The 14,515-nt window shown below is 50.6% G+C and overlaps 3 long non-coding RNA genes across 3 annotated transcripts; 1 reads left to right on the plus strand and 2 right to left on the minus strand.

Moving 5' to 3' along the window:
• Positions 1–6,518: 6,518 nt before the first annotated feature.
• LOC116435659 lies at positions 6,519–7,624 on the minus strand. Its single transcript, XR_004236811.1, has 2 exons — positions 6,911–7,624; positions 6,519–6,742 (listed from the first exon to the last, which is right to left on the minus strand). It is a non-coding gene; the product is annotated as an uncharacterized LOC116435659 (long non-coding RNA).
• A 1,567-nt stretch (positions 7,625–9,191) lies between these two features.
• LOC116435660 lies at positions 9,192–9,738 on the minus strand. The gene is made up of 2 exons (XR_004236812.1): positions 9,651–9,738; positions 9,192–9,482 (listed from the first exon to the last, which is right to left on the minus strand). It is a non-coding gene; the product is annotated as an uncharacterized LOC116435660 (long non-coding RNA).
• A 130-nt stretch (positions 9,739–9,868) lies between these two features.
• Positions 9,869–13,887, plus strand: LOC116435657. The gene is made up of 3 exons (XR_004236809.1): positions 9,869–10,318; positions 11,070–13,058; positions 13,810–13,887. It is a non-coding gene; the product is annotated as an uncharacterized LOC116435657 (long non-coding RNA).
• Positions 13,888–14,515: the final 628 nt, after the last annotated feature.

The raw sequence follows: 14,515 nt of genomic DNA on the forward strand, positions 1-14,515 counted from the left end.
TCAGCGCTGGCAGCAGAGTCCCGCTGTGCCAGTGTGGCCCAGCCTGGGGGCACATGCAACAGCCCTCTGGGCCTGACTGCAATGACTGTGTCACTTGCTTCTCTTCCAGGACTGATGGAGATCCAGGACAGAGATGGCACCCTTCTGTAGATACCTTTTAGCGTTTCTTTTGGTCTTCTGTAAATACGTTTAATACAGTTTTGATAGCTATGTTCTTGTCAATACGTTCTCTAGATCGTTGTTGTTCCAAAGGTTCTTCCAATGTAAATATGTTCTCTAGTTGCTTTTTGTTGCTGCTCTTATAGAAACAAAGGATCTTTGTTTTTCACACCTCAGTTCTCTTGGCATTTTCTTTGGGTACAGGCCTCCATGGAGCAAGACTTCCTTTCAAAACCCCCTCTGGCACCAGACTCTGCTACAAGCATAACACAAATTGATCCTCGTAGTTAAAGGCGTGCCATGAATTGGCACAAATTTGTCCCTTGGACTTTCTAGCACAGTAAATGTCAGTGCTCATAATCCCCAATTCCTAATGAAAGCTTGCAGTCTCCTCACCTGCCACAGACATGTATTGCCCAGATTTGCTTCGGGCTTCTGGCCTGAATCTCGCTCTGGAAATGCCAGTGGCTCAGCTGAGAGCTGTGCCAATGATTGACATTGCCTTGAGAAGGGCCACAGTCCTGCAAGGGTCTTTCATCAGGAGCAAAGAGCGGCCTGCACTGTGGGGAATGCTGGATCTGTACCACTCAGTGCTCATCCTTCACCTTAATGTGGAGCTACCCCCAAAGCCGCCATGTAGCACTTCTGCTATTTCCCCTGGTGTGGATCTTTTGCAGCAGCTGTTCCATGTGGCTTTGTATGGTGATCCTGTGGGAAGCGGCCATTCGCCTGCTGTGATATCCTCACAACTAAGATGAACTCCTCATTCCTTTTGGTTTTATTTGGGGTTTTTTAGCTGGTTGTTTGATTGGTTTGTGTGGGTTTGTTTGTTTGGGTTTTTGTCTTTTTTGGTTGGAGTTTTTTGTTTGCTTTTCTCTAAATGTCTGGTGAAGCTGGCACAGCCAAACTCAAGAAAATGTAAACCAGGTTTGACTTTCCAGAAATTCCTTTGGACTGGGTTTAGCTGCATCCCTCAGGCTCAGGATCCTCAAGATATTTGCAGGTTTTGCTCTGCGCCATCAGCCTGCTCAGATTCTGCTCGGTGTTTCACAAACGGAGAAGACAATGGATGCTGTGCCAAGCTTCCTTTCAAACAGCCAAACCTGGGTCAGCATGAGAGAAAAGAAGAAGAAGAAAAAAAGAAAATATTCATCAGTTAGAACAGAGCCAGTGTCCCACCATCTGCCCCTGCACTCTTACTAATTTTGTCTATTTAGAGACAAGGCTGGGTCTAAAGCTTCCCTCTCTCAGTTCCTGGTGCTAGTTGCTACCTTGCAGCTTTGATTTCTGCTGATCTAAGTCACTGCTGTCCATGTGGGCTTGAGAATGTTGAGCCTGGAGAACAGAAGGCCCTGGAGAGGCTTTGCTGTGGCCATGCAGGACTTGAAGGGTGCCATAGGAAAGATGGGGCCAGTGTTCAATAGGGCCAGTGGCAAGAGCAGAAGCGGGGATGGCTTTTAAGTGCAGGACCTTGAGTTAGGTTGGATCTAAGGAAGCTGCTTTTTCACACTGAGAGTGCTGAGGCACTGGCCCAGGCTGTGCACAGAGGATGTGGATGCCCCATGGCTGCGAACATCCAAGGCCAGGTGGCAACAGGACTCTGAGCAACGTGCTCTGGTAGAAGATTGCTCAAGTTGGAACAAGATGATCTTTAGCGTCCCTTCCAAGCCAGACCACTCAGGGATGGCATCATTCTATGATCCCCGTTGTCCACTCCACGGTGACCCTGGACTCCTGTCAATTGTGATGTCACGGTCTGCATTCACACTGGAGCTCCCAGCATCCAGCAAAGAGGACAACACAACCATTCGCCCTTGTGCCTACACACCTGTCACCCTGCTTGGCCCCTGCTCCGCTACTCCCAAGACTTCGGAAAGGTCTCTCGTGCCTGGATTTTGCCATTCATCCCTGCAAGATGCTCACATTGGTCCCCAGGAAGGTAAGGTGCCATTCCATGCAAATGGACACCACCTAAGTGCCTCTGTGGGGATGCTGTGGCACAGGGATGCCACTCCCACAAACCTGCGACATCTGCAGGTTTCCAGAGACAAAGAGAAAGAGATGGAGGTGGATCTAAAGACTGATACAGAGGAGGAGATGGAAGTGGAGGATGGAGAGACTGGAGAGGAAGAGGTGGAGGTGGATGTGAAGGAGGAGATGGAGGAAGAGATGGAGGTGGATGTGAAGGAAGAGATGGAGGAAGAGATGGAGGTGGATGTGAAGGAAGAGATGGAGGAAGAGATGGAGGTGGATGTGAAGGAGGAGATGGAGGAAGAGATGGAGGTGGAAATGGAAGAGTACATTGAGGCCATGGATGTTGATGGAAAAGACGAGGAGGAGGAGGACATGGTCCTGGGATGAAGAGGGACTCCAGCAGTAGGACAGGCATGTGCTCCCCACAGGCAGAGTGGGTGCCCTGCTGCCAGGCTGGGGCTGGGCTGGGTGCCCCGCTGAGGGACACGGTGCCCCGTCTGCTGCATTCTGGCAGCACAAGCACCATCCCCAGCCTGTCCTGCACTTGCTTTGGCTCACACAAGCCCCATGCCAGTGCCTGGGGCCTGACCCCCAGCCCCAGCCAGGCTCAGCGCTGGCAGCAGAGTCCCGCTCTGCCAGTGTGGCCCAGCCTGGGGGCACATGCAACAGCCCTCTGGGCCTGACTGCAATGACTGTGTCACTTGCTTCTCTTCCAGGACTGATGGAGATCCAGGACAGAGATGGCACCCTTCTGTAGATACCTTTTAGGGTTTCTTTTGGTCTTCTGTAAATACGTTTAATACAGTTTTGATAGCTATGTTCTTGTCAATACGTTCTCTAGATCGTTGTTGTTCCAAAGGTTCTTCCAATGTAAATATGTTCTCTAGTTGCTTTTTGTTGCTGCTCTTATAGAAACAAAGGATCTTTGTTTTTCACACCTCAGTTCTCTTGGCATTTTCTTTGGGTACAGGCCTCCATGGAGCAAGACTTCCTTTCAAAACCCCCTCTGGCACCAGACTCTGCTACAAGCATAACACAAATTGATCCTCGTAGTTAAAGGCGTGCCATGAATTGGCACAAATTTGTCCCCTGGACTTTCTAGCACAGTAAATGTCAGTGCTCATAATCCCCAATTCCTAATGAAAGCTTGCAGTCTCCTCACCTGCCACAGACATGTATTGCCCAGATTTGCTTCGGGCTTCTGGCCTGAATCTCGCTCTGGAAATGCCAGTGGCTCAGCTGAGAGCTGTGCCAATGATTGACATTGCCTTGAGAAGGGCCACAGTCCTGCAAGGGTCTTTCATCAGGAGCAAAGAGCGGCCTGCACTGTGGGGAATGCTGGATCTGTACCACTCAGTGCTCATCCTTCACCTTAATGTGGAGCTACCCCCAAAGCCGCCATGTAGCACTTCTGCTATTTCCCCTGGTGTGGATCTTTTGCAGCAGCTGTTCCATGTGGCTTTGTATGGTGATCCTGTGGGAAGCGGCCATTCGCCTGCTGTGATATCCTCACAACTAAGATGAACTCCTCATTCCTTTTGGTTTTATTTGGGGTTTTTTAGCTGGTTGTTTGATTGGTTTGTGTGGGTTTGTTTGTTTGGGTTTTTGTCTTTTTTGGTTGGAGTTTTTTGTTTGCTTTTCTCTAAATGTCTGGTGAAGCTGGCACCGCCAAACTCAAGAAAATGTAAACCAGGTTTGACTTTCCAGAAATTCCTTTGGACTGGGTTTAGCTGCATCCCTCAGGCTCAGGATCCTCAAGATATTTGCAGGTTTTGCTCTGCGCCATCAGCCTGCTCAGATTCTGCTCGGTGTTTCACAAACGGAGAAGACAATGGATGCTGTGCCAAGCTTCCTTTCAAACAGCCAAACCTGGGTCAGCATGAGAGAAAAGAAGAAGAAGAAAAAAAGAAAATATTCATCAGTTAGAACAGAGCCAGTGTCCCACCATCTGCCCCTGCGCTCTTACTAATTTTGTCTATTTAGAGACAAGGCTGGGTCTAAAGCTTCCCTCTCTCAGTTCCTGGTGCTAGTTGCTACCTTGCAGCTTTGATTTCTGCTGATCTAAGTCACTGCTGTCCATGTGGGCTTGAGAATGTTCAGCCTGGAGAACAGAAGGCCCTGGAGAGGCTTTGCTGTGGCCATGCAGGACTTGAAGGCTCCCATAGGAAAGATGGGGCCAGTGTTCAATAGGGCCAGTGGCAAGAGCAGAAGCGGGGATGGCTTTTAAGTGCAGGACCTTGAGTTAGGTTGGATCTAAGGAAGCTGCTTTTTCACACTGAGAGTGCTGAGGCACTGGCCCAGGCTGTGCACAGAGGATGTGGATGCCCCATGCCTGCGAACATCCAAGGCCAGGTGGCAACAGGACTCTGAGCAACGTGCTCTGGTAGAAGATTGCTCAAGTTGGAACAAGATGATCTTTAGCGTCCCTTCCAAGCCAGACCACTCAGGGATGGCAACATTCTATGATCCCCGTTGTCCACTCCACGGTGACCCTGGACTCCTGTCAATTGTGATGTCACGGTCTGCATTCACACTGGAGCTCCCAGCATCCAGCAAAGAGGACAACACAACCATTCGCCCTTGTGCCTACACACCTGTCACCCTGCTTGGCCCCTGCTCCGCTACTCCCAAGACTTCGGAAAGGTCTCTCGTGCCTGGATTTTGCCATTCATCCCTGCAAGATGCTCACATTGGTCCCCAGGAAGGTAAGGTGCCATTCCATGCAAATGGACACCACCTAAGTGCCTCTGTGGGGATGCTGTGGGACAGGGATGCCACTCCCACAAACCTGCGACATCTGCAGGTTTCCAGAGACAAAGAGAAAGAGATGGAGGTGGATCTAAAGACTGATACAGAGGAGGAGATGGAAGTGGAGGATGGAGAGACTGGAGAGGAAGAGGTGGAGGTGGATGTGAAGGAGGAGATGGAGGAAGAGATGGAGGTGGATGTGAAGGAAGAGATGGAGGAAGAGATGGAGGTGGATGTGAAGGAAGAGATGGAGGAAGAGATGGAGGTGGATGTGAAGGAGGAGATGGAGGAAGAGATGGAGGTGGAAATGGAAGAGTACATTGAGGCCATGGATGTTGATGGAAAAGACGAGGAGGAGGAGGACATGGTCCTGGGATGAAGAGGGACTCCAGCAGTAGGACAGGCATGTGCTCCCCACAGGCAGAGTGGGTGCCCTGCTGCCAGGCTGGGGCTGGGCTGGGTGCCCCGCTGAGGGACACGGTGCCCCGTCTGCTGCATTCTGGCAGCACAAGCACCATCCCCAGCCTGTCCTGCACTTGCTTTGGCTCACACAAGCCCCATGCCAGTGCCTGGGGCCTGACCCCCAGCCCCAGCCAGGCTCAGCGCTGGCAGCAGAGTCCCGCTCTGCCAGTGTGGCCCAGCCTGGGGGCACATGCAACAGCCCTCTGGGCCTGACTGCAATGACTGTGTCACTTGCTTCTCTTCCAGGACTGATGGAGATCCAGGACAGAGATGGCACCCTTCTGTAGATACCTTTTAGGGTTTCTTTTGGTCTTCTGTAAATACGTTTAATACAGTTTTGATAGCTATGTTCTTGTCAATACGTTCTCTAGATCGTTGTTGTTCCAAAGGTTCTTCCAATGTAAATATGTTCTCTAGTTGCTTTTTGTTGCTGCTCTTATAGAAACAAAGGATCTTTGTTTTTCACACCTCAGTTCTCTTGGCATTTTCTTTGGGTACAGGCCTCCATGGAGCAAGACTTCCTTTCAAAACCCCCTCTGGCACCAGACTCTGCTACAAGCATAACACAAATTGATCCTCGTAGTTAAAGGCGTGCCATGAATTGGCACAAATTTGTCCCCTGGACTTTCTAGCACAGTAAATGTCAGTGCTCATAATCCCCAATTCCTAATGAAAGCTTGCAGTCTCCTCACCTGCCACAGACATGTATTGCCCAGATTTGCTTCGGGCTTCTGGCCTGAATCTCGCTCTGGAAATGCCAGTGGCTCAGCTGAGAGCTGTGCCAATGATTGACATTGCCTTGAGAAGGGCCACAGTCCTGCAAGGGTCTTTCATCAGCAGCAAAGAGCGGCCTGCACTGTGGGGAATGCTGGATCTGTACCACTCAGTGCTCATCCTTCACCTTAATGTGGAGCTACCCCCAAAGCCGCCATGTAGCACTTCTGCTATTTCCCCTGGTGTGGATCTTTTGCAGCAGCTGTTCCATGTGGCTTTGTATGGTGATCCTGTGGGAAGCGGCCATTCGCCTGCTGTGATATCCTCACAACTAAGATGAACTCCTCATTCCTTTTGGTTTTATTTGGGGTTTTTTAGCTGGTTGTTTGATTGGTTTGTGTGGGTTTGTTTGTTTGGGTTTTTGTCTTTTTTGGTTGGAGTTTTTTGTTTGCTTTTCTCTAAATGTCTGGTGAAGCTGGCACAGCCAAACTCAAGAAAATGTAAACCAGGTTTGACTTTCCAGAAATTCCTTTGGACTGGGTTTAGCTGCATCCCTCAGGCTCAGGATCCTCAAGATATTTGCAGGTTTTGCTCTGCGCCATCAGCCTGCTCAGATTCTGCTCGGTGTTTCACAAACGGAGAAGACAATGGATGCTGTGCCAAGCTTCCTTTCAAACAGCCAAACCTGGGTCAGCATGAGAGAAAAGAAGAAGAAGAAAAAAAGAAAATATTCATCAGTTAGAACAGAGCCAGTGTCCCACCATCTGCCCCTGCACTCTTACTAATTTTGTCTATTTAGAGACAAGGCTGGGTCTAAAGCTTCCCTCTCTCAGTTCCTGGTGCTAGTTGCTACCTTGCAGCTTTGATTTCTGCTGATCTAAGTCACTGCTGTCCATGTGGGCTTGAGAATGTTCAGCCTGGAGAACAGAAGGCCCTGGAGAGGCTTTGCTGTGGCCATGCAGGACTTGAAGGCTCCCATAGGAAAGATGGGGCCAGTGTTCAATAGGGCCAGTGGCAAGAGCAGAAGCGGGGATGGCTTTTAAGTGCAGGACCTTGAGTTAGGTTGGATCTAAGGAAGCTGCTTTTTCACACTGAGAGTGCTGAGGCACTGGCCCAGGCTGTGCACAGAGGATGTGGATGCCCCATGGCTGCGAACATCCAAGGCCAGGTGGCAACAGGACTCTGAGCAACGTGCTCTGGTAGAAGATTGCTCAAGTTGGAACAAGATGATCTTTAGCGTCCCTTCCAAGCCAGACCACTCAGGGATTGCAACATTCTATGATCCCCGTTGTCCACTCCACGGTGACCCTGGACTCCTGTCAATTGTGATGTCACGGTCTGCATTCACACTGGAGCTCCCAGCATCCAGCAAAGAGGACAACACAACCATTCGCCCTTGTGCCTACACACCTGTCACCCTGCTTGGCCCCTGCTCCGCTACTCCCAAGACTTCGGAAAGGTCTCTCGTGCCTGGATTTTGCCATTCATCCCTGCAAGATGCTCACATTGGTCCCCAGGAAGGTAAGGTGCCATTCCATGCAAATGGACACCACCTAAGTGCCTCTGTGGGGATGCTGTGGCACAGGGATGCCACTCCCACAAACCTGCGACATCTGCAGGTTTCCAGAGACAAAGAGAAAGAGATGGAGGTGGATCTAAAGACTGATACAGAGGAGGAGATGGAAGTGGAGGATGGAGAGACTGGAGAGGAAGAGGTGGAGGTGGATGTGAAGGAGGAGATGGAGGAAGAGATGGAGGTGGATGTGAAGGAAGAGATGGAGGAAGAGATGGAGGTGGATGTGAAGGAAGAGATGGAGGAAGAGATGGAGGTGGATGTGAAGGAGGAGATGGAGGAAGAGATGGAGGTGGAAATGGAAGAGTACATTGAGGCCATGGATGTTGATGGAAAAGACGAGGAGGAGGAGGACATGGTCCTGGGATGAAGAGGGACTCCAGCAGTAGGACAGGCATGTGCTCCCCACAGGCAGAGTGGGTGCCCTGCTGCCAGGCTGGGGCTGGGCTGGGTGCCCCGCTGAGGGACACGGTGCCCCGTCTGCTGCATTCTGGCAGCACAAGCACCATCGCCAGCCTGTCCTGCACTTGCTTTGGCTCACACAAGCCCCATGCCAGTGCCTGGGGCCTGACCCCCAGCCCCAGCCAGGCTCAGCGCTGGCAGCAGAGTCCCGCTCTGCCAGTGTGGCCCAGCCTGGGGGCACATGCAACAGCCCTCTGGGCCTGACTGCAATGACTGTGTCACTTGCTTCTCTTCCAGGACTGATGGAGATCCAGGACAGAGATGGCACCCTTCTGTAGATACCTTTTAGCGTTTCTTTTGGTCTTCTGTAAATACGTTTAATATAGTTTTGATAGCTATGTTCTTGTCAATACGTTCTCTAGATCGTTGTTGTTCCAAAGGTTCTTCCAATGTAAATATGTTCTCTAGTTGCTTTTTGTTGCTGCTCTTATAGAAACAAAGGATCTTTGTTTTTCACACCTCAGTTCTCTTGGCATTTTCTTTGGGTACAGGCCTCCATGGAGCAAGACTTCCTTTCAAAACCCCCTCTGGCACCAGACTCTGCTACAAGCATAACACAAATTGATCCTCGTAGTTAAAGGCGTGCCATGAATTGGCACAAATTTGTCCCTTGGACTTTCTAGCACAGTAAATGTCAGTGCTCATAATCCCCAATTCCTAATGAAAGCTTGCAGTCTCCTCACCTGCCACAGACATGTATTGCCCAGATTTGCTTCGGGCTTCTGGCCTGAATCTCGCTCTGGAAATGCCAGTGGCTCAGCTGAGAGCTGTGCCAATGATTGACATTGCCTTGAGAAGGGCCACAGTCCTGCAAGGGTCTTTCATCAGGAGCAAAGAGCGGCCTGGAGTGTGGGGAATGCTGGATCTGTACCACTCAGTGCTCATCCTTCACCTTAATGTGGAGCTACCCCCAAAGCCGCCATGTAGCACTTCTGCTATTTCCCCTGGTGTGGATCTTTTGCAGCAGCTGTTCCATGTGGCTTTGTATGGTGATCCTGTGGGAAGCGGCCATTCGCCTGCTGTGATATCCTCACAACTAAGATGAACTCCTCATTCCTTTTGGTTTTATTTGGGGTTTTTTAGCTGGTTGTTTGATTGGTTTGTGTGGGTTTGTTTGTTTGGGTTTTTGTCTTTTTTGGTTGGAGTTTTTTGTTTGCTTTTTTCTAAATGTCTGGTGAAGCTGGCACCGCCAAACTCAAGAAAATGTAAACCAGGTTTGACTTTCCAGAAATTCCTTTGGACTGGGTTTAGCTGCATCCCTCAGGCTCAGGATCCTCAAGATATTTGCAGGTTTTGCTCTGCGCCATCAGCCTGCTCAGATTCTGCTTGGTGTTTCACAAACGGAGAAGACAATGGATGCTGTGCCAAGCTTCCTTTCAAACAGCCAAACCTGGGTCAGCATGAGAGAAAAGAAGAAGAAGAAAAAAAGAAAATATTCATCAGTTAGAACAGAGCCAGTGTCCCACCATCTGCCCCTGCGCTCTTACTAATTTTGTCTATTTAGAGACAAGGCTGGGTCTAAAGCTTCCCTCTCTCAGTTCCTGGTGCTAGTTGCTACCTTGCAGCTTTGATTTCTGCTGATCTAAGTCACTGCTGTCCATGTGGGCTTGAGAATGTTGAGCCTGGAGAACAGAAGGCCCTGGAGAGGCTTTGCTGTGGCCATGCAGGACTTGAAGGCTCCCATAGGAAAGATGGGGCCAGTGTTCAATAGGGCCAGTGGCAAGAGCAGAAGCGGGGATGGCTTTTAAGTGCAGGACCTTGAGTTAGGTTGGATCTAAGGAAGCTGCTTTTTCACACTGAGAGTGCTGAGGCACTGGCCCAGGCTGTGCACAGAGGATGTGGATGCCCCATGCCTGCGAACATCCAAGGCCAGGTGGCAACAGGACTCTGAGCAACGTGCTCTGGTAGAAGATTGCTCAAGTTGGAACAAGATGATCTTTAGCGTCCCTTCCAAGCCAGACCACTCAGGGATGGCATCATTCTATGATCCCCGTTGTCCACTCCACGGTGACCCTGGACTCCTGTCAATTGTGATGTCACGGTCTGCATTCACACTGGAGCTCCCAGCATCCAGCAAAGAGGACAACACAACCATTCGCCCTTGTGCCTACACACCTGTCACCCTGCTTGGCCCCTGCTCCGCTACTCCCAAGACTTCGGAAAGGTCTCTCGTGCCTGGATTTTGCCATTCATCCCTGCAAGATGCTCACATTGGTCCCCAGGAAGGTAAGGTGCCATTCCATGCAAATGGACACCACCTAAGTGCCTCTGTGGGGATGCTGTGGCACAGGGATGCCACTCCCACAAACCTGCGACATCTGCAGGTTTCCAGAGACAAAGAGAAAGAGATGGAGGTGGATCTAAAGACTGATACAGAGGAGGAGATGGAAGTGGAGGATGGAGAGACTGGAGAGGAAGAGGTGGAGGTGGATGTGAAGGAGGAGATGGAGGAAGAGATGGAGGTGGATGTGAAGGAAGAGATGGAGGAAGAGATGGAGGTGGATGTGAAGGAAGAGATGGAGGAAGAGATGGAGGTGGATGTGAAGGAGGAGATGGAGGAAGAGATGGAGGTGGAAATGGAAGAGTACATTGAGGCCATGGATGTTGATGGAAAAGACGAGGAGGAGGAGGACATGGTCCTGGGATGAAGAGGGACTCCAGCAGTAGGACAGGCATGTGCTCCCCACAGGCAGAGTGGGTGCCCTGCTGCCAGGCTGGGGCTGGGCTGGGTGCCCCGCTGAGGGACACGGTGCCCCGTCTGCTGCATTCTGGCAGCACAAGCACCATCGCCAGCCTGTCCTGCACTTGCTTTGGCTCACACAAGCCCCATGCCAGTGCCTGGGGCCTGACCCCCAGCCCCAGCCAGGCTCAGCGCTGGCAGCAGAGTCCCGCTGTGCCAGTGTGGCCCAGCCTGGGGGCACATGCAACAGCCCTCTGGGCCTGACTGCAATGACTGTGTCACTTGCTTCTCTTCCAGGACTGATGGAGATCCAGGACAGAGATGGCACCCTTCTGTAGATACCTTTTAGCGTTTCTTTTGGTCTTCTGTAAATACGTTTAATATAGTTTTGATAGCTATGTTCTTGTCAATACGTTCTCTAGATCGTTGTTGTTCCAAAGGTTCTTCCAATGTAAATATGTTCTCTAGTTGCTTTTTGTTGCTGCTCTTATAGAAACAAAGGATCTTTGTTTTTCACACCTCAGTTCTCTTGGCATTTTCTTTGGGTACAGGCCTCCATGGAGCAAGACTTCCTTTCAAAACCCCCTCTGGCACCAGACTCTGCTACAAGCATAACACAAATTGATCCTCGTAGTTAAAGGCGTGCCATGAATTGGCACAAATTTGTCCCCTGGACTTTCTAGCACAGTAAATGTCAGTGCTCATAATCCCCAATTCCTAATGAAAGCTTGCAGTCTCCTCACCTGCCACAGACATGTATTGCCCAGATTTGCTTCGGGCTTCTGGCCTGAATCTCGCTCTGGAAATGCCAGTGGCTCAGCTGAGAGCTGTGCCAATGATTGACATTGCCTTGAGAAGGGCCACAGTCCTGCAAGGGTCTTTCATCAGGAGCAAAGAGCGGCCTGGAGTGTGGGGAATGCTGGATCTGTACCACTCAGTGCTCATCCTTCACCTTAATGTGGAGCTACCCCCAAAGCCGCCATGTAGCACTTCTGCTATTTCCCCTGGTGTGGATCTTTTGCAGCAGCTGTTCCATGTGGCTTTGTATGGTGATCCTGTGGGAAGCGGCCATTCGCCTGCTGTGATATCCTCACAACTAAGATGAACTCCTCATTCCTTTTGGTTTTATTTGGGGTTTTTTAGCTGGTTGTTTGATTGGTTTGTGTGGGTTTGTTTGTTTGGGTTTTTGTCTTTTTTGGTTGGAGTTTTTTGTTTGCTTTTCTCTAAATGTCTGGTGAAGCTGGCACAGCCAAACTCAAGAAAATGTAAACCAGGTTTGACTTTCCAGAAATTCCTTTGGACTGGGTTTAGCTGCATCCCTCAGGCTCAGGATCCTCAAGATATTTGCAGGTTTTGCTCTGCACCATCAGCCTGCTCAGATTCTGCTCGGTGTTTCACAAACGGAGAAGACAATGGATGCTGTGCCAAGCTTCCTTTCAAACAGCCAAACCTGGGTCAGCATGAGAGAAAAGAAGAAGAAGAAAAAAAGAAAATATTCATCAGTTAGAACAGAGCCAGTGTCCCACCATCTGCCCCTGCGCTCTTACTAATTTTGTCTATTTAGAGACAAGGCTGGGTCTAAAGCTTCCCTCTCTCAGTTCCTGGTGCTAGTTGCTACCTTGCAGCTTTGATTTCTGCTGATCTAAGTCACTGCTGTCCATGTGGGCTTGAGAATGTTCAGCCTGGAGAACAGAAGGCCCTGGAGAGGCTTTGCTGTGGCCATGCAGGACTTGAAGGGTGCCATAGGAAAGATGGGGCCAGTGTTCAATAGGGCCAGTGGCAAGAGCAGAAGCGGGGATGGCTTTTAAGTGCAGGACCTTGAGTTAGGTTGGATCTAAGGAAGCTGCTTTTTCACACTGAGAGTGCTGAGGCACTGGCCCAGGCTGTGCACAGAGGATGTGGATGCCCCATGGCTGCGAACATCCAAGGCCAGGTGGCAACAGGACTCTGAGCAACGTGCTCTGGTAGAAGATTGCTCAAGTTGGAACAAGATGATCTTTAGCGTCCCTTCCAAGCCAGACCACTCAGGGATGGCATCATTCTATGATCCCCGTTGTCCACTCCACGGTGACCCTGGACTCCTGTCAATTGTGATGTCACGGTCTGCATTCACACTGGAGCTCCCAGCATCCAGCAAAGAGGACAACACAACCATTCGCCCTTGTGCCTACACACCTGTCACCCTGCTTGGCCCCTGCTCCGCTACTCCCAAGACTTCGGAAAGGTCTCTCGTGCCTGGATTTTGCCATTCATCCCTGCAAGATGCTCACATTGGTCCCCAGGAAGGTAAGGTGCCATTCCATGCAAATGGACACCACCTAAGTGCCTCTGTGGGGATGCTGTGGGACAGGGATGCCACTCCCACAAACCTGCGACATCTGCAGGTTTCCAGAGACAAAGAGAAAGAGATGGAGGTGGATCTAAAGACTGATACAGAGGAGGAGATGGAAGTGGAGGATGGAGAGACTGGAGAGGAAGAGGTGGAGGTGGATGTGAAGGAGGAGATGGAGGAAGAGATGGAGGTGGATGTGAAGGAAGAGATGGAGGAAGAGATGGAGGTGGATGTGAAGGAAGAGATGGAGGAAGAGATGGAGGTGGATGTGAAGGAGGAGATGGAGGAAGAGATGGAGGTGGAAATGGAAGAGTACATTGAGGCCATGGATGTTGATGGAAAAGACGAGGAGGAGGAGGACATGGTCCTGGGATGAAGAGGGACTCCAGCAGTAGGACAGGCATGTGCTCCCCACAGGCAGAGTGGGTGCCCTGCTGCCAGGCTGGGGCTGGGCTGGGTGCCCCGCTGAGGGACACGGTGCCCCGTCTGCTGCATTCTGGCAGCACAAGCACCATCCCCAGCCTGTCCTGCACTTGCTTTGGCTCACACAAGCCCCATGCCAGTGCCTGGGGCCTGACCCCCAGCCCCAGCCAGGCTCAGCGCTGGCAGCAGAGTCCCGCTGTGCCAGTGTGGCCCAGCCTGGGGGCACATGCAACAGCCCTCTGGGCCTGACTGCAATGACTGTGTCACTTGCTTCTCTTCCAGGACTGATGGAGATCCAGGACAGAGATGGCACCCTTCTGTAGATACCTTTTAGGGTTTCTTTTGGTCTTCTGTAAATACGTTTAATACAGTTTTGATAGCTATGTTCTTGTCAATACGTTCTCTAGATCGTTGTTGTTCCAAAGGTTCTTCCAATGTAAATATGTTCTCTAGTTGCTTTTTGTTGCTGCTCTTATAGAAACAAAGGATCTTTGTTTTTCACACCTCAGTTCTCTTGGCATTTTCTTTGGGTACAGGCCTCCATGGAGCAAGACTTCCTTTCAAAACCCCCTCTGGCACCAGACTCTGCTACAAGCATAACACAAATTGATCCTCGTAGTTAAAGGCGTGCCATGAATTGGCACAAATTTGTCCCCTGGACTTTCTAGCACAGTAAATGTCAGTGCTCATAATCCCCAATTCCTAATGAAAGCTTGCAGTCTCCTCACCTGCCACAGACATGTATTGCCCAGATTTGCTTCGGGCTTCTGGCCTGAATCTCGCTCTGGAAATGCCAGTGGCTCAGCTGAGAGCTGTGCCAATGATTGACATTGCCTTGAGAAGGGCCACAGTCCTGCAAGGGTCTTTCATCAGGAGCAAAGAGCGGCCTGCACTGTGGGGAATGCTGGATCTGTACCACTCAGTGCTCATCCTTCACCTTAATGTGGAGCTACCCCCAAAGCCGCCATGTAGCACTTCTGCTATTTCC

Source organism: Corvus moneduloides, chromosome 27, assembly GCF_009650955.1.
Source record: "Corvus moneduloides isolate bCorMon1 chromosome 27, bCorMon1.pri, whole genome shotgun sequence".
NCBI classification, from domain to species: Eukaryota; Metazoa; Chordata; class Aves; order Passeriformes; family Corvidae; genus Corvus; species Corvus moneduloides.